At 43.2% G+C, this 21693-nt stretch overlaps 1 pseudogene; it reads right to left on the bottom strand.

The window, feature by feature from the left end:
- Positions 1-5306: 5306 nt before the first annotated feature.
- On the bottom strand, positions 5307-6537 carry LOC148039579 (magnesium-chelatase subunit ChlH, chloroplastic pseudogene; annotated as a pseudogene).
- Positions 6538-21693: the final 15156 nt, after the last annotated feature.

Below are 21693 nucleotides of genomic sequence, written 5' to 3'. Positions count from 1 at the left end.
TTACCCCTCACTGCTCGCTCCACATTGAGCTAATAGCAATTGAGGACAATTTCTATCCCACCCCGGGGGTATGATGCCATGAGGCATATTCCACGGTGGATTCTGTGAGGTTTTGCAATGGATTCCATAAAATTATATTTATTTATCAGGGCTCGTATACAAGGTGGATTCCTTGTGCGAAAAGTTGATGGGGATGCATGTCATTTTCGAGCATCATGTTAATTTAATGTGCAAGTGGGTGATTCCATAATGGGTGATTCCGCAAAATACATATGTAAAGTAATGGATGTTTATGATTTTAGAGGGCGCACTCGTATTAAATTAAGGTTAGGATATAATTGTAAATGCTTCCGTTGATGTGTAGAGCAAGCAATGGTGGCACTGGGAAGCACTAGGTGATAGCGTGTATTCAAGTTATTTAGAAGAAATTATCATTTTTTATGGGCACGTGTCTTAGGCATGGCGCCAATATTTATTTTGACACACTTATTTATTGAAGTGCTTGACATATATTTATTATTTTATATGCGCATGGGTGCTCGATTTAAATATTCATTATTGGTCATTGTATTTGGGCACAGCCCGACTCTTAGGACGCCCAACCACTTTATTCTTTATTTGGACAAAAGCAAACACAAAAGCTAAAGCATGCTAATTGTAAATTTGGGCTATTTTTGAGCTTGGAGATGAATAAAATATTAAATACATGCTTTGTGGAGCGCTCACACAAGGCATGGGGGGAGATTGTATCCAATTGGTCTTCTTGTTTTATGTCGTGCAAGTCTATTCTCTTGGATTTTGAGCAAAAAGTAGAGTTCTTTGTCCTTGGGGACCTTCCGGCACTCGCTACGTACGAATACGGCATCCGATTTGTGCACTAGCACCACATAATGTATCAGTGGTGGGTCTCGATAGTATGTGATATTTGTGGATGATTATAGCAGTACACATGGATATACATCTTAAAGCATAAAGATGGGGTGTTAGATAGCTTTATGGATTTTAAAGCTCATGTTGAAAAAGAGCTTAACTATTATGTCTCATGCTTACAATTTGACAGTGGTGGAGAGTATGGGTCAAATGAGTTTGACAGATACTTAGCAAAGCATAGGATCAAGAGGCAATTGACTTGAAGTTATAATCCACAATAGAGTGGAGTTTTTGAAAGAAAGAATAGGGTGATTATGGAGGCATCCAAGGCTATGTTAAATGAGAAGGATATGCCTTTGTTGTATTGGGTTGAAGCAGCACTTACGGCTGTCTATGTTATCAATAGAACACCTACTGCATGAATCCATGAAAAGACGCCTTATGAGAAGCTATATGGCTACAAGCCTAACATACAACATTTGGAAGTATTTGGTAGTATTTTCTATGTTCATGTTCCCGATGACAAATGGAAGAAACTTGACCCTAAAGTAGTGAAGTGTGTTTTCATTGGATACTCATAGGAAATAAAGGCATATAAGTGCATTATTCCAACGATACGAGAGATATTGCTAAGTCGTGATGTCGTATTTGATGAGTTAGCATCTTGGCATGGTGCTAAGCAAGCTACAATATATGATGACACTTCATAGGGCACGTATGTTGAAAATGGACACCAAGGCATTTCTTCTATTAATGGACCTATTGAGAATGCATCTAGTAGTGTAAGTCCTTGGAGTCAGGCATGCTACGCAACCATGGGTCTGCATCCACCCACTGACATGGATACATTAATGAAGGGGAGAGATACATGAAAATAGAAGGTTTCTAATGTTGTTACATGTCAATTAACTTTAGGATATGACTTTAGTGAGAGTCTCGATAGTGAGTTTTGCATACCTGTAGTGGTTACACCTGGAGTTAAGCAAAGATATGCACCATCTTATGAGAGAGCAGAATCTAGTTCACATTCGTTGCAGATATTGTAGAGAGAAATGAAGCTTGTGGATAGGCTTACCTACAATGGATACTCAGTGAGACATTATGCATACATGATAGAAGTGTTGAAATACAAAGAGCCTACATCTTTTGTAGAAGCAGTTAAGGATGAGAACTGGTGCAAGGCTATGGATGATGAATAAATAGGCTTTGCTAAAAAATAGAACATGGGATTTGGTTGAGTTGCCTGAGGACAAAGTGCCTATTGGATGCAAATGGATATATCAAGTAAAATGCAAGTCTGATGGCTCACTAGAAAGGCACAAAGCCAAATTGGTGGTGAAAGGATGTGCCCAATAGTATGGGCTGGATTATGAGGAAACCTTTATGGACTGTTAGAGCATTGGCTGCATCCAAAGGCTAGAATCTTTATTAGATAAACATATGCCGTATTAAATGGTGATTTGGAAGAAGAGGTTTATATGGATCAGCCAAAGCGGTATATGCATCCCAACTATCTATCATATGTATGTAGATTGAAGAAAGCATTGTATGGCTTAAAGCAAGCCCCATGAGCTTGGAATGCTAACATTACTTCCTACTTGCAGACACTTGGATTTTAGTGAGGCAAAGTTGATCACAACCTATTTACTAGGAAAACAAAGATAGGATATGTGATTTTGGTGCTCTATGTAGATGATCTGGTGATCTCATAGGTGATGACATACAAGGCATTGATGACATAAAATCCATGTTGTAGAAATAATTTTAGATTACAGGCTTGGGAGAGCTGAAATTTTTCTTAGGCATTGAAGTTATTATGCATGCACCTCATGGGATATGGACGATACAAAAATAGTATGCATAGAATATGTTGGAGAAATATGGCATGTTGGAATGAAAACCCATGGACACACCACTGGAGCAAAATGTGAAGCTAGCTATTGATACAGGAAATGTGATAGAGAACATGACTATGTATAGACAGACGGTTGGTAGTCTAATCTATCTCATTATCACTAGACCAGACTTGAGTTATGGAGTTGATTTGATAAGCCAACTTATGCAGCAACTAAGGATACCTCACCTAGATGATGTGAGGAGGATTTTGAGATATGTGAAGGGTACATTGCCTTATGGGCTGTTCTATGAGCATGGTAAGCCTATTGAGCTTACAGGTTATTATAATATAGATTAGGATGGTTGTATGTATGATAGGAGATCGACCAATGGATATGCATTTGGTCTTGGAAGCAACATGGTCTGTTGGAGCAGTAAAAAACAACCTATAGTGGCTCTCTCAAGTACAGAAGTGGCTGCATGTGAGGCTACTTGGCTGATTAGGTTGATGGATGACTTGGGGATTTGTGTGGATAAACCAATCAAGCTGTATTGTGATAACATGAGTAGTGTGCTCCTAGTAAGCAATCCAGTTTATCGTGCTAGGTCAAAGCACATAGAGGTACATTACTGAGAGCTGGATTTTGGGACCCATTTTTGAAGCCAAAAAGTGACTCGAGAGAAGGGCAAAATACCAAATTTTCATGCAAAATGAAATGGTTGTGGATAGATGACCTGGAGTTTTCCTAGATGGAGTTTGATGCCAAGAACCCAACACAAGTCTCGATTCATTGATCAAAGCCCCCATTTAATCCCCATAAGGTTTGGCGTTATAAAGTAGCTATGTGATCCAAAGCTAGAAAGTGCATGATGGAGGCCAGGTTTATAGATTTTGATGTCAGGAAGCCGATCGTCCAGTCCCTTCTAAAATCAGAGTCTGTTTGGGCCTCCGTTCAGCAAAAAACCACTTATGACAAGTGTAAACAAGAGATGATGAACTAATTTTTTTGTTTAAAGCTTAATAAGCTTGAGAAATGAAAAGGCATGAAAAATGAAACGTGGGGGGAGGGGGGTGTTGTTTTTTTTAGTGCCCCCAAATTTACCATTTTTTAATCATTTTTTTGCCAGATGAAATCAGGAGGAAGCAAGAGACCAGCAAGACATTGAATTTCTTTGCCATCCATCACTTCAAATTGATCGAAAAATGACTAAATAAATCAATAGATCTTATTTTAGTCCTTCTCTCTCCCCTCTCCTCTTATTGTGTGTTTCCATGGACTAATGTATGAGAGAAGGGGGTAGATTGAGATGAAAGATTTTGATCGCGGGATTATGCTAGAAGTTAATATTACATTTTCCCTCTTTCTTTCTTTGGAATTATATTTTTAAATCTAATTTTAAGAAAATTCAAGGATTGGCTGAAGAAACTTTGACTCTCTGGATCTGAGATTGTCTTACTCTTGCTTGACATTAATGATATATGGACATTATTTTGGGGACATGGGGATGAGCATGAGCCATGATTTGCCAAAGGAGTTGTCGATTGCCAAAGGGGTAAGTTGGCAATTGAATAATTTGTCAACAGCTAAATTTTTTGAGTTGAAACTCTTTCTTGATTTGGGTTTGAGTTATTTTTTTATTTTGACTACTAGTGTTTCTTGCAATAGGAACACTATGTCGATTTAAATTACTACAATGTTTTGAATTATGTGATTCTATTTTTAAGTCCTGCTTTAACCATGTGCATCAATGTGTCTTTTTGAAAATACTAATACCAATCAAGTCTCTCCTTTAAAAAATGCATGACCTCTCTTCCTCTATGTAGAGCCTATATGTTTCTTTTATGGCACGTTTTAAAGTGCTTCAACAAGTGCTTTTTGTAACATTCTATACTTTCTTTTTGTAAAGAATGGGATTAGAGGGTCTTACACGGGGTTAACACGGGGATAGCACATGCGAATACCCAGTTACACGGATGGGGTATTTAAGGTGTACAAGGACCTGGTTAGGGGACCATTTTATGAATATACATCTGTCCTTTCACCTTCTTCCCTGTCCTTCCATGGCTGCCAACCATTTCTCTCTCCTCTTCTTCTCTCATCTTCTTTCTCTATTTCTCTCTCCTCTCTACAGTGTTTCCCTTCTCTCCTTCTCTCTCTTAGGTCTCCTTCATTACAGTTGGTATCAGAGCTTAGTTTTTAGATCCTTTCTTTTCTCTCTCCTCATTTTCAAAAACTAGTCTCCTTTTAGTCAGAAACCCTAGTTACTCAGACACACTGGTACACAGGGAGTACTGTAGGCAGAGATGGCAGCCTTTCTTGGAGTCTTAAATGGAGCTTGGACCAAAAATGGAGGTAGAAAGACAAAAATGGCAGGTCGTTTTTCAACATTGAGGTAAAAATTCTAGGGTTTTAGTGGAGGAGGACACTACAGCACTTAGAGGGAGCACTAGAGTGACTAGTGGGCATTCCCAAGAAAGAAGACAGGCAGCATCATTGAAGACTTTTCAGAAGAAGACAGGCAGCATTGATCCTTCCTTTCTCTCTCCTCCTTCCTCAACCCTTGCACTAGTTTTGTTGGGTCTGAGTCAAAGTAATGGCTCACATCTGTGAGTGATATCTCTGAACAGTCCATATTCTGGAATGTAGCATCCGCAGTGCAAGTGCCATTTCAAACACTTGCCGCTTCTCTTTCATTCCTATGCCAGGAGCATCTAAGTCAAATGCAAATGACTTACGCTTCAAGTACATCTCCTGGAGTTGCTGCTCACTCTCCCATGAAGAATTCTCCACTGCTAGACTTATGTTAGCTGAGTAGGAGCTTGAGGCATTTGAAAATATCCTTGTAGCAGCATTTCTCAATGAAACTCCAAGTTTCTTAGCTTGCTCCAAAGCATGCTTTCTTACAAAATTCATCTCAACAGGCTCATCTAATTCAGCAACCATTTTCACTGCCCTGTCAAGCAAGTTCATCTGGTTGATAAATAGATCTCTGAAGACACCCGAGCAATTTACTACCACATCAATTCGAGGTCTTCCAAGCTGCTCTATAGGAACAGCCTCAGCTTTGTTAACCCGTCCAAGAGCATCAGGTTTAGGCTCCACTTCGAGCAGCCATAGGACTTGGGCAAGGGATTCCCCATATGTTTTGATGTTATCAGTACCCCAGAGGACCAGAGCTATGGTTTCCGAATAGGCACCTCCAGCCTCCTGCTTCTGCCTTTCCAGAAGCCTGTCAACTACAGTCTTGGCACATTGCATAGCAGCAAACATGGGGATGGCCTGAGGGTCTAATGCATGAATGTTCTTACTAGTTGGTAAAACCTTTAGGTTCCTGATGGGGTCTCCACCACACCTAGGTCCCACATACTTGCCTTCTAGTGCATCTTTGAGACTAGAAACCTCATAATTGGCTACCACCTGTTTTAGGCACCGGAAAATGTAAATTAGCTATAGTGGTGAAGGAAGGTGGTGAATATGGCCTCTTGAGCTGCTATCTTTGATGAAACGGTGAGGCGGGTGTGACAGGAGACAAAGGTCCAAAATTAGAAACTTCGTGGCTTACAGAAGGACCAGCATTTGGATGTGATATTGGTGGTGCAGGACTAATCATCGACGGATTTGACACCTGAGAGCCCTGAATTGAAGAGCTAACAGCAGATGACTGAAAGTTTCGAACCACTTGCAAAGGTCGAAGCCTGGATTGCAAACTAGGGCCACTCTGTGGTGGAAAAGGGCGGTTCATACGAGCACCAAATGGACGATGTGCAGTCATACTACTTTGTTCCATCATTGGACCTTCTAGGATAGTATTTGCAATTGGCCTGGACATGTTATCTTGCTGAATTGACGTGCCAAAGTTGGAAGAGCAACTTTTGCCTCTGCAAATGTTGGCTAAGGTTTTCCTCTACAGGAGTTAGAGAGAGTCCATGTTGCATTCCGAAGCATTGAAAGCTTGGCATTGTCAGTAAATTGGGCTAGCAAAGGCATCATGGAACCATGATTAAGAACCAAATCCCTGCAGTGTGAGGTAGAAGTTTATGAAGTAATACCAGCATTATCTACTGAACTAGTATCTGTACCTGGTATACCAAATGCCAAAAGTTATGAGCCTCAAAGTGGATGGTGATCTATAGGAGGGTAACACGATTCAAGGACAAGCAAAGATAGCCTAGTTTGGATCACATACATACAGATTTCTATGGGCCACATACATGTAGATTTCTGTGAGCATGAGGCTTTACCCTGACAGTCTTGTTGGAACTGACTCGCACACTACAATGATTGATGGGCGCAGGCACCTAGCTTCTGAAAAATGTGGAGTTAGAGGATCCTAGCTGTGCTCCCACTGGATGAGAATACAGGAGCAGAAATTCTGTCAAAGGCAGGTTGAGTAACTGGCTGAACCAAACTGGTTGCAGGGAAGAGTAGATGACAGTGGCACATGCAATGGAGTGGATTTGACTGTAGATGATGAATTTATGACATTGGCATATGCAATGGAGTTTGGGATGTCATGACAAGAAAGTGTAATGCTTGTTGCATTTCAGAATTGAGGCTGCTTATTGATGTGTGTAAAAGCAGCTGGCAGACACTGCTACTGAGATCTTTGCGAGCTCGATAAAGAAGCAGCTGATGTGTGTCAGACAATGGCCATCTTGACTTCCTTGTTGATCAACTGGTGGTGCAACTCTTGCAGTCATCTGCAGCAGAATTAATGCCACAGGGAGGTCCATTCTGGAGTCTATAACCCCATTGGCAGGTTTACTAAATTGAACACTTGGATGGAATTGCAGTTACTTAGAGATGTGTTGTGAGGTCAGTTTGCTGATGCTAAGCTAAATCACATATGGGCAATTTTGTTTACCAAAGTATTGTATTTGACTTTGAGTAACACCTAGGCTACGTACCTTTTCATGAGGGTGGATCATACTCCAATAGATTTGATCAGCAGTATGGCTATCATGGACATCATGATTATGCTTACAAGCATTCCTTTATGCAGCAACATAGTTCTTATGCAAGTCATGATCAGGGACATGTAAATGGTAGCTCATATAGCATTGGTCAATAGCATGCATATGGAGATTCTTATGCAATGCAGGAGTAGCAAGCCAGTGATTATGACCAACATCATGCCGTTACCTATGCTCATGGACTTGCCACTTATCATACTTATGGTCAGCCTAGGATGCAAGGACACCATTGTAGTCATGTTGGACAGTCATCATGCAATCTTGGGCAGCATGTTTATAGGCAACAGTATGACCAAAGTTTTGGTAGTAGGCAACAGCAAATAGATGTATTTGGGTAGCAGCATGAACATTTTTGTGACATGCATTCTCATAGAGATTATGGATAGCATGACCAATGCTATGGGATCAATGATCAAAGGTAGCATGCTTATGACGGTTATGTGTGTGATGCGCAGCAGGGCTATTATCACCATATGCAGTATGGACAACATGAATATCATTATGAGCAGTGGCCACATTGGTATGACCATCCATATGGACAGCATGAGCATTATGGTCATGAACATGGACAGCCATCTGTTGTACATGAGCAGCAAGATGACTATGAGCAGTATGTCAGAACTATTACTGAGCTGACTGATGGTGATGAGCATGTGTGTAAATTGCTATCTAAGGCTAAACACATTAGACACCTTACTAGTGATACGATACGGGAATTGCATGCTGCGGGCTTATCCTATCGATGTGCTAAGCCAATATCTTGTAATCATCAAGCCACATGCAGGGCAAAGACTGCCAAAATACTCTTGGTATTAGAGTATTATGATGCAAAGGATGGAGAAGATCTTGTTGAAGACCATTTTGGTATGGGTCCACAACAAGAACTTTAGTTCAAGAAAGAAGATCATGGGCAACACTTGGATTTGGATGATCATGACCGCATGCGGGAGCCCCTTCAGTCTACAGACTTGCAGTTTGAATGCTTGGACATCATAAGAATGCAGGGTCCATGAATATGCAGCACTTAGGGGCTGATGAAGTAAACTTTTTAGCCTATGCAGCCCCGTGTGTTGTTGGCAACATCCAAGTGCAGACCGAGCTTAATCATATGATGCTTATGGTAGACTCGATGCAACAGCTAGTGGTTCTGACCATTCTAGCTTTACTTGTGGATGGTAACCCAATGCATGGAAAGGATAACCACTTTCCATTTGACCCCGATGGTAGTGCAGAGACCCACACTTGCATGGATGACCTGTATGCTCGTGATGCTTACCATGCAGGTTATCCATTTGATCCGGGGGGTTAAAGAAAAGCTCTATCTACATCAACACTCCCCCGATGCAGTCCGCTCACCTTGAGGCGGCAACCTTGGCTGAAGGACAACTCGATTTGGGCATGTTTTGCAGTAGACAACCATCTGTTTTTGAACAATTTTGGGCCTGCATTAATTGCACCCATGCATGACCTACCTAGACTGAAAGTACGCTCAACAAGCTTTGTTTTGACATGCGGAACGTCTTGTTTGGAGTTGCCCATGGCAAGTTATGATTAGTTTTCCACTGCATGCATGTTCGGGACAGCATGTTATCCGGTGTTGTCTAGCCCTTCTTCTTTGGAATTGGTGCCTATCTTTGTACCGAGTTACCTTCTCCCCTCATGCTCACACTGCATACATGCTCATAGGCCACCGTTCCACAAGATTTCCCCCCCACCCAGCCATACCAATATGTCCTCTTTTTGTTTTTGAGGGCAAAAACCTTCCGGGTTGAGATGGAATGTAAAGAATGGGATTAGAGGGTCTTACACGGGGTTAATACGGAGATAGCACATGCGAATACCCGGTTACACGGATGGGGTATTTAAGGTGTACAAGGACCTGGTTAGGGGACCATTTTATGAATATACATCTGTCCTTTCACCTTCTTCACCTTCTTCCCTGTCCTTCCATGGCTGCCAGCCATTTCTCTCTCCTCTTCTTCTCTCATCTTCTTTCTCTATTTCTCTCTCCTCTCTGCAGTCTCTCCCTTCTCTCCTTCTCTCTCTTAGGTCTCCTTCAGTACACTTTTTATGAACTTAGATTTCTTGTGCTAAGAAATTCTACAACACTTTTGATATGACAAACTTAAACAAAGCTAGACTAGATGTATCAAGCTTAAAAGTTAACTTATAGAAAAATGTATTATCTCTTACAATTTGTGAAGAAATAACTATGTTACTATTTTCGTCATGGCAAATATAATTCTTAAATCTCTACCATTGAGTCTCCATCATAATTTCATGTTAAATGCATATGCATTGGTTTGGCTCTCTCTCTCTCTCTCTCTCTCTCTGTGTGTGTGTGTGTGTGTGTGTGTGTGTGTGTGTGTGTGTGTGTGTGTGTGTGTGTGTGTGTGTGTGTGTGTGTGTGTGTGTGTGTGTGTGTGTGTGTGTGTGTGTGTGTGTGTGTGTGTGTGTGTGTGTGTGTGTGTGTGTGTGTGTGTGTGTGTGTGTGTGTGTGTGTGTGTACATATATATATGTATATACATATATGTATGTATGTATGTATGTATGTATGTATGTATGTATGTATGTATGTATGTATGTATGTATGTATGTATGTATGTATGTATGTATGTATGTATGTATGTATGTGTGTGTGTGTGTGTGTGTGTGTGTGTGTGTGTGTATAGTCTTAGTGACACCAATCTATAACATTCGAGAAAGTTATTAGTGTTGGAAATAAACTTGAGAATCATTTAGATTTGCAATTGTTTCAAGATAAATAAAGCTTTGACTAAATTCTTAGTGGACTAAAGATATAGGTGTATTATATATACATGTTCAGGTATGGTACTATAAGAAACCTAGAGTTATAGGTGTACTATGCATACATGTTCAAGTATGATATGTTCTCTCTCTCTCTCTCTCTCTCTCTCTCTCTCTCTCTCTCTCTCTCTCTCTCTCCCTCCCTCCCTCCCTCCCTCCCTCCCTCCCTCCCTCCCTCCCTCCCTCTCTCTCTCTCTCTCTCTCTCTCTCTCTCTCTCTCTCTCTTTGTGTACTAGGTCTTAGTTATTGGTGTTGGAAATTACTACACATTCATGTTCAAGTATGATATATTTGGGTTTGAATTATAGGCCTTGGGGGATCACTTGCTGGTTAGTTAGAAATTTTCTACGTAATTACATAAAATATGAAAATATAAAGAGAGGACCTCCAATTGGAATATCAAAGCATTGGGTTTGTCTCTTAAGTTTGATTTGACTACTAGCATTCCTTGCACTTAGGACCACTATGCTTATTTAAATTACTACAATGTTTTAACTTATGCGATTCTAGATTGATTCTAATTTTAAGTCTTGATTTGACCATGTGCATCACAATGTCTTTTTGAAAATACTAATAACAATCAAGTCTCTCCCTACAAGAATGCATTACCTCTCTTGTCATACGGGTTTTGTGAGAATCCAATCAATATGGAATTTTCACATCAAACAACTAGCAAAGATTATGTGTTGAGTGTTCATAGGCATAGACTCAACTCTATGCGATATAGATGATGACAAATTTCTAGGCTTAGGAATCAAATGATTCGGTCACAAACAAAACATGATTGAAAGGGGCATGGAGAGATATGTTCTACTATAGTTGGGTGCCAAAACATTCATAGAGAGAGCTCTAAATCATGATAACTTGATTCAAGCGAGAATTCCAAGTTCGATGCATGGGGTTCAAAATATATATTCTCATGTGGAAATTTTAAATGGGAATAATGAATCAATTGAGCAACAATTTATTGTAAATTATAATTGCAATACTAGAAATCACAAAAGTCTAGAAAATCATGTGATTAGTAAGTTGCATGTTAATAATGTTCCGACTTTTAGTCCCCAAAATGGAGGTTTTTGCTCCATCTTGCATACTTTACTTACAATGGATATTCATCCTACAAGTACAATATTGCTATTTCAAGACCTAATTGTGCATTCCATGGGAAGTCTTTCTAAGATATGTGAGTGATGTACAGCTAAATTATGGAGATATGAGACTCAAGTGCAAGGATCAATTTTGTTTGGTAAACATTGTTGTTGAAATGGAAAAGTAATATTGCCACCATTGCAATCCCCACTGCAGCCATTGCATGATTTGTTACATGGTGTGCATCCTCAAAGTAGAGTATTTAAAAATAATATATGGGCATATAATCATGCTCTTGCATTTGTATCATTTGGTATCAATATTGATGAATGTTTGCGAGGAATTATTATTCCTTAGTGTATGGATCCATTTATCATCATATAGACTCTTTGCTTCCTAATGTGCAACTAAAAGAAAAGCTAAGATTTGCACAACTTTATGTTTATGATACTGAGCATGAGTTATCTAATAGATTGGGGGTTATGCCTAATTTGTTATCAAATTTGCTTGGGGAGCTTTATTCTATGATGCATCAACACAATGTATATGCACAAGCTTTTAGATAGGTGGATATGCAATTGCAAAACAATCCCTTGCATGATTTAAGGATGACTATTTTTGGAATTCAACAAACTAATAGGCAATACTCAGCTCCAATGGCAACTAAAGTTGCAGCTATCATCCTAGGACAAGGTGATAAGAATACTGTTTACCGTGTTTACCGCAGCACAGAGGAGCGGAAAAATGGAGCAGAGGAGCGGGAAAATGGAAAAAAGGAAATAGCAAAAAAAGCGCAGGATAAAAGAAGGAAAAGGCACTTTGACCGGTAACCAGACCCTAAAAAATTTAAATGTTCGGGCACGACCCCCAGAAAGTCTCAGTGTCGCCCCGAGAAAGCAAAAGAGTAAAAAGCGCACCATTAAATGTGGAAGTGCTCCCAAATCCTTGTAAAAGAGTGCCAGGCTCGCTTCTGTGCAAATTGTATGCACTAGTTGGGAATACTCCTAGCAAATGTGGTGAAAGTGTGGTCTAACACCTTAATGTAGGTCGCAAGGTCATCTCCCGAAGTTTCAGCAAGGTCTTTAGCCAAGGAAAGGAAAGATTGTACCACATAGGAAGGCCTAAGACCTACTAGTGGTGATGGTGCAATTGAGCTGGACAGCAGTGACTCCATTGCTGGCGTCAAGGCTGTGGCTTTGCACTCCGACCCACTTTGAAGTGCTGTAGGAAGCTCTGGTGGCATGGAAGTTGTGCTGGGTTCTGAGTGCACAGTCACGGAAGTATTCAACTCTTTTGAGTGAGGTAAGCTTGAGCCTTTTAGCAATTGCTTTGGTCAATAAATTAGCTAGAACTTATTAGTCACAGCCGGTAGTGGTTTGCTAACTACGGCTCGGGCACTATGTTTGCAAGCCTCTCTCACTGGAGTGAGGTTGCTTGGAGATGAGCCTTTAGACTTGCCATTCTTAGGCACCCAAATCTAGGGGTTGCCTTCATAGTAGCCTTGCACTCGCAAGAGATCTTTGGGGATCCATCGCGTCGTGGTTGTGTGCCTATGTTGATAGCGTCCAAATTGCCTCTTAGGCCGTGATGACTGATTGTTTTGGCATTTAGAAGCACGTTTGGGTGGTCTACCCGGAGGTGGTCTTTGCCGCTTTGGCACCCATATAAGCTTAGACTCCTTGGCCTTGTGAGCACTCTTGGTGGGTTTGGGTCTAGGGTCTAGAGCTTGGCGTGAGACCTTACTATCCTTCTGTGTAGACTTGAGTGTAAGTGCGGTCATAGTGATTTCTACCGATGGCTTCACAATGTTGAAAGGGTCAGAACAGCCCTTGCTGAAAGTCGTCACTATGCGCACATTGCCTATAGCAAGATGGATGCGATCTAGATTATAATCCACATTACAATTCGTCTGCTTCTTAAAAGTACGACCTAATGGTGACATATTACCGGCCCCTTTTGTGTTAGGCAACATGTGAAAGAAAGCTCGTATACGGTCAGACTCGATAGAAATGACCACTTTGCACTTCCCTAAGTGTGTGTAAGCATTGCCCCCCAAATGGGGTGAGTTTGGCATTGGTGGGCTGCAGTTTAGGTTGACCAATGCGTGTCCAATGGTCATGCGTTAAGATATTGTAATCGGCACCTTCATCAATCAAAGAATCAAAAGAATAGGTATTTTCCACAATGACGGTGATTCGTAAGTAGGCGGGTGCCACTGCTTCTTCATCTTGATCTGTTATTTCCATAATAGTAGCCACGCAGACATTGACAGGGGCTTCCAACATAGGTGGCTCATGCAATGGGTGGGAAGGAGGATAGTATTTTTTTATGTGGCTGCCATTGAAAAAGCCGATTCCTTCGCCTTCGAGTGTCTCTAATTCAACGTTGCCCGTTCGACTAATTGCACGTACTCAGAAAGGTCCCAATCCACGAAATTTCATTTTTTGTTTGTGACCCTTCACCGAGTATAGCAGAACGAGATCCCCCTGATCAAAGTCACGTTGTTTGACATGCTTGTCAAACCACATTTTCCTCCGTGCTTTCTCACAAATCAGCGCATGGGTGGCCAAGAGCCGGGTTTCCGTGAGACGTTCTAGCTCTACCAAGCGATTTGTCCAAGCATCTCTTCCCTCCCAGCACTCCTGCATTGCTATCCTTAAGCTAGGGACAAAAAACTCTAAGGGCAGAATGGCCTCCGTTCCATAAGTCAGCCTAAAGGGTGTTTGGCCTATAGCCATTTTATAAGCCGTACGATAGGCCCACAAGGCCGCCATTAACTTGTTGTCCCAGTCACTCCGAGATGTAGATACCACTTTTGTGAGTACATTGACTAGGATTTTATTGGTGGATTTTGGTTGTTCGTTAGCCTGAGGGTAATAGGGTGAGGATTTTCTATGAATGATTAGAAAAGTAGAGAGCAAATGCGATATCACCTCATTAATGAAGTGTGTGCCCTGATAACTGACTAATTCTATTGGACACCCAAACCGTGAAATGACCTACTCCCAAAAGAACTTTGCAGTGGTTCTAGCATCATTCTTCCTTGTAGCTCTTGCCTCTGCCCAATTCATTAGGTAATCAGTTGGCACTATGATGTAGCGATCCTGAAAGTACTGTGCCGCGGGATTGATAGGTCCAATGAAGTCGATGCCCCATTTTTCAAAGGGTTGTCGGGCTATGACAGGGGTCAAGTCCATTTTATCTTTGCGCACGGGCACCTTGGTTCTTTGGCATTCGTCCCAATGCTTCACAAATTTAGCAGCATCACAGAATAGGGTGGGCCACCATAGTTGGGATTGCAGCACCTTTCGGGCTGTTGTATCCCTGCTAAAGTGTCCTCCAGCGATTCCACCATGTGCTTCTTTCAATGCATCGTGCATCTCGTGCTCACACACACATCTGCGCAACAAACCGTCTTGTCCTAACCTATAGAGTTGGCTGGCTATCAATTAGTATGGTTAGATTTTCAAAATAAGTCTCCTCAGCCTGGCCTTCTCAATTGGTCTCTCAGATAATCCATTCTCCAACACCTGAACTACATCATTGGCCCAATATGGCATCAGATTAGCTTTAAACAATTCTCTCTCACTAGACAGGTTAAAGAGATGAGCATCTGGTAAATCGTCAGGTATGCCTTGTCCTGCGGCTTCTCCTGTGGGTATGCGGGACATATGGTCAGCCATGTAATGCTGCTTTCCTTTGCGTACAACCACAGAGAAGTCAAATTCCAATAGGAGAAGTAACCATCTAGCTATGCGTCCTGTAGCGCAAGGCTTGTTCACAAGATAGAGCAAGGCTTGATGGTCAACAAAGAAGACAAAGGAAGTGGCCAATAGATAATGTCTAAATTTCTTTACAGCAAATACCATGGCCAACCCCTCCCTTTTAGTAGTGGAATAATTCATCTCGGTCTCTGTGAGCTACCTGCTAGCAAAACTCACCGGATAGTCTAAGTTATGTTCACCAGGCTATCATAGCACGGCCCCAATAAACTTAGAGGTGTCTATGTGCACATGAAACGTTATGTTCCAGTCTGGGGCTCGTAAGATTGGTGCAGTGGTAAGAGCCTTCTTCAACTCTTCATATGCGCGCTGGCATTCCTCAGTCCACTCGAACACGATCAACAGCTTGTACAATGGTCTAGCAATCAGTGCATAATTTAGTACAAAGCGGCAATAGTATCCAGTATGTCCTAAGAAACACTGAACTCCCTTGTAGTTATTGGGTGGCGGAAGGTCGACAATGACTCTGACTTTTGAAAAGCCCGTGGCGATGCCGTTCTTTGACACCACATGCCCTAGGATACATCTCTGTTTCACCCAGAACTGGCACTTCAAGGGGTTCAACGAGAGGTTGTATAACCGACACCGTTCAAAGACAGCTCTCAATTACTCTAAGTGTTCGGCCCAACTAGAGTGTACGCATAAGTCGTCTACAAACACCTCTAGTTCGTGCCTAAGTATATCTTTGAAGATAGTGCACATTAAGCGTTGGAAAGTTGCAGGCCCATTTATCAGCCTAAAGTGCATGACAATGTAGGCGAATACATCCCATTCCGTGGCAAAGGCAGTCTTGTGCCTGTCATCGGGGTGCACTTGCACTTGATTGTAGCCCGAGAAGCCGTCCAGAAAACTGTAGGCCTCTTCACCTGCTACCCTCTCAAGCATGTGCTCGGTGTATGGTAAAGGGTAGTTATCCCTCTTCGTAGTGGCATTAACTTTCTTGTAATTAACGCACACTCGGATTTTTATGTTCTTCTTCATCATGATCACAATCGATGATACCCAGTCTGTGTGCTCAATCTCATATATGAATCCCGTATTCATGAGCTTATCAATCTCCTCTTTTACTGCATGGGCGTGTTTGGGATTCATGGGGTAAGGTCGTTGCTTTGTTGGCACTGCATTAGGGACCATTGGGATATTATGAGTCACAACCCTTGGGTCGATCCCTTTAAGTTCTTCCAATGTCCAGGCAAATACATCAATATACTCTTGCAAGACTGCAACAAGTTTGGCCTCCTCATCCTCGATTAAATCGTCTACAATGAATACAGGTCTTGGCTTTTTGCCCTCCTCAGCCAAGTTGACTTCCTTGACTTTGGCGGGTCCTTCGATCGATTCACTAGTTTGGCCCTGCCTCTTCACAACTAGCAGAATCACTACTCTGTCACCCTTTTTAAATTTTGTAAACCGTTTGGGTAGATCCTGCGGTTTCTTTTGCCTCTCTGCTTCTGAGTCCTGCGCTCGCATCCTGGCCTCCTCCTTTAATCTCCTATGCCTTAGGTGGACTGGCAAGTCTCCTTTTGTACGTTTGACCTTAGAGGGTTGGGGTATCTCGGGATCACTCTCAGTGCTGACTTTCGACTCCGAGTTAAACTCGCATCCCTCACTCGAGGAAGGAGTTTCCCTAGGGGGTCGTAGTTCAGTAGGTGCATCTATCTTGAGCACTGGGATTACCCATGGTCGTGCTACTCCGGCTTGCTCATAATCCATGGCTCCTATGTGTTCTAGCCAGGATCTATCGCACTCCATCTGCATGACTCCTTTTTCACTCCAATTCGTCTTTTCCTTCCTGGATCTTGAGTCTGCCTTGATTTGTTCTATCGTTCTCCCTTCTGTGTCATACTCTACTGTATCTATCTCTTCCTCACTTTCATCTCCTGTAGAGCGGCAGTCCTCATATTCCTCGTCGTCAGAGTCTTGCTCTTCAAACCATTCATCATCGCCTAAGCTTTCCTCTTCAGTCTCCTTGTCGTCAGTAACTAAAGCCCAATTGTATAACAAATTCAGATCGTGACTTTGGTCCATTTCCATTTTGGCTTAGTCAACAGATCACGTAGAGGCTTTAGGTTGGTAGCCAAGTTGCCCTTCAGTGTGTCTATCAAATACTCTACGATTTCCTGAAGCTCTAGCTTATTGCTGGGGATATGGAACAAGACAGGTTTCCTTGGGTTGAGTGAGCTTCTTGCCATCATGCAGAGTGGCAGAGTTGGCTCCTCTATTGGCATGGTTATGGCTTTAGCAGCTTGCCGATATAGTTCTTCCTCATCTAAGAATGGTAGGTCAATGGTTGCCAAGATGTGCATCCAATCCCACTCATCCTCAGGGCAGGGAATATATTTAGTGAGTGATCCATAGGGTTTGGTCGTTTGAGTATCACCTTTCAGCATGGCTGAGATGGCATTTAGGGCAACGGGGGTCATTTTCCAAGTGTCCATCTCTACCCTTACTGCTTCAGTTTGCTCCCTAGGAAGATCAAACCATTTCCCCAATCTTCAATGACTCGAGCGTCGGCCTAGCAGTATGTCGTAGTCCACTCCCTTCATGACAATGAAGTTCACAGAAAACTGCACACCTGCAATCTTTAGTGGCCAGTTCTTTAAGACTCCGAATGGCCTTACCTTCATTCCATTTGCTAACGTGACATTGAACCTGGCAGTCCCTACAGGAGGGTTTCCCCATGCCTCTAAAACTTCATGGCTCAGTACGCTAATACTGGCGCCTATGTCAACAATTCCTTTCTGCGTCATATCTCCTAAGGCTAGAACAGGTAGGACTGCATGCATTTCAGTGCCTTCCCAGAAAGCATTGATGTGCAATGACTTAGGAGTTAAGTAAAGAGTTAGACTTGGGATTTGCGTAACTGCATCATGATCTTGCTGATCAGCACCCATAAGTCCTGTGTGTCCCTCCACCAAATCTTTTAACTCCTGCCATAAAGAAGGATTCTGCCTAAGCAGGTCTTCTACGCTTAGAGTTACTGGGGTGGACAGCAAGGTTGCAAGGAGACTGCTGGGCTCTTGTCTTCCCCTAAGGCTAGCACTCCTGGGCCATGCATTCTGTCTGCCCTGGTAAGTCCCCCTTTGGCCTTGCTGTTGAGTTGTCCCCTGTGGCAAGGATACACTTTTAGTTTGTGGTTTTGTGGGTGAGACTGGTGTACTCACGTTGGAAAAATCGTCCATTGGATCTTCTAGTATGGTTTCAGCATCCTTAAGGTGCTCCTGGGCATCCTTGACCCACTCCTTGACTTTGGCTATAGCTTCGAGTTGCCGTTTGGGATGGGGATATTCCCTTACCTTGGCACTCCCTAGCTCAGCTGTCTTCGGGGCTGAGGTCTCTGCCTCTGCATCTGTGACTTTCTTTCCTGTCACTAACATCATGGCTTCCTCGGTTTTAAGGGTTATCTTCGCATCTATTCTCATTTTCCTTCTCCTTCGGCTTTTCTTTCCTATTGAGGCTACGTCAAGGTTACTTGGTCCAGGCAAGGAGATACCTTCCTGCCTTGTTTGAGCTTGCAGCATAACCTGTAGTGGGATAGGTGTGGCCTCACTATCAAAGGTTTCCACTCCAAACAACCCCAGAGGTACTGATGGTATGTTGGCAGAGCTAGCTGATGGTTTCCGCCTAGGACAATTAGAAAATAGGTGAGTGATCCCACATTCTGTGCATCGGAGATCTGCTTTTCCTTGTTAGCCTGTTCCTTCTTTGGGCAACGTGATGAAATGTGGCCTGGATGGCCGCAAGCCCATCATGTGAGCCTCTTCCTCTACCTAATGCCATCATCGGCACCGCGGCCGATAGTCCATTAGGACTGGGTTGCCCTCCTCGTCATAGGATATGTACGGATTGACATATGTCTCCTCTTCACTAGGCTCTTCCACAGTGTGAACTCAAGCATCGCTCGTCGGTGGGTGGGTTACAAAAGGCCCTGGTGGTCTTGGTATACCTGTTGGGTTTATCTCCAGCCTAGGTACGGCAGGTCTTGAGTCATTTGGTGCAGGGAGTGCCAATTGGGCTCCCCTCCCAAAGAAATTGGGTGGACTATTACCTAAGTATGGAGGATTGTACTGCTGTGCATATGGGAATCTCCTCGGCATCTTGCAATGCAATGCATCATGCCCGAATCTACCACAATTTGAGCATGGCCTAGATCTAGGATCTTGGCATTCAGCTGGGAGGTGATTGCCGCCACAGTATATACACTGTACATGCGATTGCGCAGGCTTCCTTATCAGTTCCTACAGTTGTGCAATCTCCATTCTCATCTCCACCATCTCCTGGCCTTGGTCCATACTCTTTCCCTTTTCCTGCACACTAGCGATTTCTTTTTCTCCCGAAATAGTTGATCTCTCTGGATCCCTTTGATTTGCACTTTCTCGGGCTGGTAGTCCTCATGCTTCATTCCCTAAGCTGATCATCTACACGTATTGCCTCTTCAAAAACTCTAGCTAGCACGTCTCGTTGCAAGGTAGAGCTACTGGCCAAAGCCTTGTAGAGCTCCTCACTCCGGATTCCGTTCATGAATACTATAGACACTGCCCTCTCAGTAGGTTGTTCATTGGCAGGGATCCTTTTGAAGAGGCTACGCACATTATGATGTAGTCCCTGATGTCTTCCTTCTTCCTTTGGCTGATATTCATCAACCGGACGATGAGGTTGTCAGAATACCCTGCTTCCGAGAATCTCTTGATGAAGAGGCCCTTAAGGCAAGCAAAGTTTGTACGTTTTGCATCATCGAGGCTAGAATACTAGATTCTCCCCTTATCGCCTAAGCACATGCCAAAAGCTTGAGAGTGTTGCGCAAGGTCAGTAAGACCATTTGCTTTGCATACTTACTCAAACTGCTCCATGAAGCTATATGGGTCACTGCTAGGCTCATACTTTGCTAGCTGTTTTTCTACGATAGGGATTCTAGTCTGCCCTTTAGCCCCTTGCGTGACTCCCAATCCCGAGAGTAGTGCAGTGGCTAGGGCTGTAGCACTCTGCTCAACGGAAGTATTATCCATGAGTCGCTTGGCTACAAGTTTGCTCAATGTCATGTTAGCCTCTGCTGCCCATTTCTTCTCTTCATTCGGTCCAGATTTGGCTGCCCCAACTAGGTCTAGCACCCTTCTAGCCTCGTACATATCTACATCTTGCTGTAGCTTTCTAGCCCTTTGCTCGTGGTTGTAGGCAATTATGCCTTCTAGGGCTCTCCTGATTGCTCTTCTCTCTTCTTCGAGGCTTGCTACCACTTCTTCTACAGGTCTGCCCTGGATCACGGTCCTAGTAAGTAAATCGTATTCATGGACTAGTTCCTGTACTGAGACTGGGAATTCTCCTAGGTCTAGCCGGTCCTCTCCTCGGTCGCCTCTTGATCCTGACATTGTTTCTGCCTCCAATTCCACAAGGCCGTCGATCAGTTCGAGTAGTTCTGGCAGCGCCCGATCCTCTATGTTATCATCTTTTGGATCCTCGCGTCCACTTAACGTCCTCCTGGGTCCTAACCATGTTTGTCTGCTAAGTCTTGGGGTTCACTCGTATTGGTGGGTTCCTTGAATGATTATGTTCGAGTGTATTCCTTGTTATTACAACCAATCCTCAAATTATGTACACTCAGTGTGGTGTCTGTGCATTCGGTGCAAAATCAGGCTTTCTGCTCTTTCAGTGCACAACCAATGTGGCCTACTGTATGTGCGGGATTACGGCACTCAAGTGCGATGTCAATGCTACCTTCAGCTTTTGGCCACTGGGTATGAGGTCAGCACACGGCTGCCTGGTTAAAATTTGGGTCTCTGCTGTGTCTCTCAGGTATGTGGGGATTTGATATTTGGTCTGCTGTTGCGACTAGGCTGCGACAACACACTCTGCTAGGTTTCCTAGCCACACTGCCAAGTTTTCTATGATTTTCTCGCACCTACAGGGTCGCCCTAGTGTCAACAACGTGGGTCTAGGCTAAAATTATTAAAATAATGTCAAAAATACATTCGATCAAAATTGGCCCGAATGGCAAGGTCCGAATCCCAGAATCGACATCCGAACCGCCGAAGTCCGAATGTCTCGTTCGGCCGGGGCGGGCCGAAGCCCGAATGACCGAGTCCGAGGGCCGAAGCCCAAATTGGCCGAGTCCGAGGACCGAAGCCCCAATGGCCGGGTCCAAGGGCCGAACTCGAGTTGGTGGGCCGAATGGCAGGGTTTGGGCGGGCCGATTCGGCTGTCCGAACACCGAATGGCTGAATCCCGAATTTGGAGGGGCCGAACCGTCGAAGCCCGAATGATAAGGTCCGAATGGCTAGATGGCTCGAAGGCCGAACTCCAAAGCCCGAAGGCCTTCGTTCGGGCGGCCGAAGCCC

This window comes from Lygodium microphyllum, chromosome 2 (assembly GCF_053477565.2).
Source record: "Lygodium microphyllum isolate KBCC chromosome 2, Lygodium_microphyllum_v1.1.10, whole genome shotgun sequence".
Taxonomy (NCBI): domain Eukaryota; kingdom Viridiplantae; phylum Streptophyta; class Polypodiopsida; order Schizaeales; family Lygodiaceae; genus Lygodium; species Lygodium microphyllum.
This window is presented reverse-complemented; position numbering and strand designations above follow the sequence as displayed.